This window comes from Octopus bimaculoides, chromosome 7, assembly GCF_001194135.2.
Source record: "Octopus bimaculoides isolate UCB-OBI-ISO-001 chromosome 7, ASM119413v2, whole genome shotgun sequence".
Classification (NCBI taxonomy): Eukaryota; Metazoa; Mollusca; class Cephalopoda; order Octopoda; family Octopodidae; genus Octopus; species Octopus bimaculoides.
This window is the reverse complement of record NC_068987.1, coordinates 10,492,431-10,495,620: the sequence shown is the minus strand read 5'-3', so window position 1 is coordinate 10,495,620 and position 3,190 is coordinate 10,492,431.

Sequence of the window (3,190 nt, the reverse complement as noted above, 5' to 3'; positions counted from 1 at the left end):
TCATCATCATCATCATCGTTTAACGTCCGCTTTCCATGCTAGCATGGGTTGGACGATTTGACTGAGGACTGGTGAAACCGGATGGCAACACCAGGCTCCAGTCTAATTTGGCAGAGTTTCTACAGCTGGATGCCCTTCCTAACGCCAACCACTCAGAGAGTGTAGTGGGTGCTTTTACGTGTCACCCACACGAAAACGGCCACGCTCGAAATGGTGTCTTTTATGTGCCACCCGCACAAGCCAGTCCAGGGGCACTGGCAACGATCTCGCTCGAAAATCCTACGGGAGCCAGTCAGGCGGTACTGGCAACGGCCACGCTCAAAATGGTGCATCTCATGTGCCACCCGCACAAGAACCAGTCCAGGGGCACTATACGTGTGTATATATGTATGTAGCTATGTGTAGGTGTCATGTTGTTTGTGTTTGTCCTCCATTACTGCTTGACTACTGGTGCTGGTTTGTTTACATCCCCATAACATGGAGGCTCAGCAAAAGACTCCGACAGCATAAGAAAGCACCAGGCTTAAAAAAAATTCAAGTATCGGGGTTGACTCATTTGACTAAACCCTTCAAAGCAGTGCTCCAGCATGGCCACCGTCCAATGACCCGAAACAAGCAAAGGGTAAAAGACAAATAAATTTTGCCCGTTTCATCTTTGTTAGAAAAACTCCCAACTTCCAGGAATCTGTTTCAGGTATGAGTAAAAGAAGGGGTTTATTTACGAGGCCTAACCAATGTTTTACTAAGCAGCAAAAGTACTCCATTGTACCAGGTAGATGTTCCAGGCTTCAAAGAGGTAGCGATAACTAGAATAACATTTGGATTTATCGGCACCACAAAGAAATCATATACATAATTTCCTTTAAGGTTTGGAATATATTCAGTGACATATTTTTTTCCCTGCTTTGGCAAAGAATGTCACTGGAAATATTCCACAGAAAGAGTTGAATTGCAAAGCAACTTTGGGTGATCGTAACCACATTGTTCTCACAATGAGAAATGAGCCAAATCAATGTTTTATGTATTTATTTATCCATTTATTTTTCTGTTGATAACTTGGATGTGTTATTGTATTCCAAGAATACTAGAATGGCAGACTCAGTATAAAGAGCTTAGATTGTTCAGTTGGTACAGGTGTGGCTGTGTAGTTCTGTGGTTGAGAAATTTGCTTCCCAGCCATGTGGTCTTGGTTTCACTCTCACTCTGTGGTACCTTGGGCAAATGTCTTTTACAATATATATTGCCCTGGATCGCCTAATGCCTTGTGGTTAAATTCAGTAGACAGAAACTAGGTGGAGGCCCATCACACATGCACACATGGTTCAAAACAAGGTGTCAAGCAAATCGACCCCAGGACTTATTCTTTGTAAGCCTAGTACTTATTCTATCAGTCCCTTTTGCCGAACCGCTAAGTTACAGGGACGTAAACACACCAGCATCGGTTGTCAAGCGATGTTGGGGGGACAAACACAGACACAAACACACACATATATATACATATACATATATACGACGGGCTTCTTTCAGTTTCCGTCTACCAAATCCACTCACAAGGCTTTGGTCGGCCTCGAGGCTATAGTAGAAGACACTTGCCCAAGGTGCCACGCAGTGGGACTGAACCCAGAACCATGTGGTCGGTAAGCAAGCTACTTACCACACAGCCACTCCTATTTATTCATATTTTTTTAATTAATCATTTTGAAGAGGTGTATCAGCAGACTTTGTAACATAGCTGATTTTTTTTACATGCAGACTTGAAATTTAGAGAGTAGGTATCTTAAAAAAAAAAAAAAACCCAATGATTTACAGTTATGTACTTACAACAAAACCAAGAATAAATATTGGTGTTATATCATTTGACTGTGTTGCTGTAATATTTTGAATGGCATCCTGAAGATCTCGATCACTTTTATTACCAGAATACTCTTCTACATTGGACGAATTCAGAAACATCTATATCTGATTCAGCCAAAGATATGCCACTATTATTTTCTTCTACATTTTGTAAGTCTTCAAGTGTAAATCCTTCCTAGTCAGAATAGCTACTTGTTGAAGCCATATCAGTAATTACAAGAAAAACATCACTTCAAATGATGGGAAAAAACACAATGTTTATATTCTTATTCTGGCAGAAATGGTTTTATCTCACATTATCTCAAGGCTACAAGATTTTGATGGTATGGTTCTTTTAACTTTTATCCGTTATTTGTATCAGTCATTGGACTGCGGCCATACTGGAGCACCACCTTAAAGAATTTTAGTCTAACGAATCAACCCCAGCACTTTCTTTTTAAAGCCTGATACTTATTCTATCAGTCTCTTTTGCTGAACCACTGGGTTATGAAGACATAAACAAACCAACACCAGTTGTTAAGTGACGGTGGTGGACAAACACAGACGAAAAGATGCACACATATATACGACAGGCTTCTTTTAGTTTCCATCTACCAAATCCATTCACAAAGCTTTGGTTGGCCCAGAGTTATAGTAGAAGACTCAAGTTGCCATGTAGTGGGACTGAACCTGGAACCATGCAGTTGAGAAGCAAACTTCTTACCACACAGCCACACCTGTACCTATTTGATTGTTTATTTTTAGAATGATACCATAAGCTAGATATGAGAGACTGGACGTGGTCAGTTTGAACATTAAACAAGAATATTTTGGCTGGATATGGTCAGTTTAAAAGCTAAAGGGTTAAGATAACAAAACACTGGAATCAGTTTTAGTCTAATTCTATCCACAATTTTGGTTGTTGTGATTGCATAGAAATTGGTCTGGAAATTCTGCTACTACTTCACTGGATATATACTTTTTTCCTTCTTAATACATTTTGTATTTCTATGATTGTGTGTTATAGAGTAATCAACCTGGCAGAGACCGTTTCTCCATAGAATATTAGGTTATTGAGAATGGCTGGAAATTACACACATCATCATCATCGTCGTTGTCGTCATCATCATCATCACCATCATCATCACGACCATCACCACCATCATCATCATCATCACCACCACCACCATCGTTATCACTGCCACCGCTACCGCCACAACCACCACCACCACCACCACCATCATCATCATCAGCATCATCACCACCACCACCACCACCACCACCACCACTACCATCATCATTACCACCATCATCAACATCATCATCACCACCTCCACCACCACCACCACCATCATCA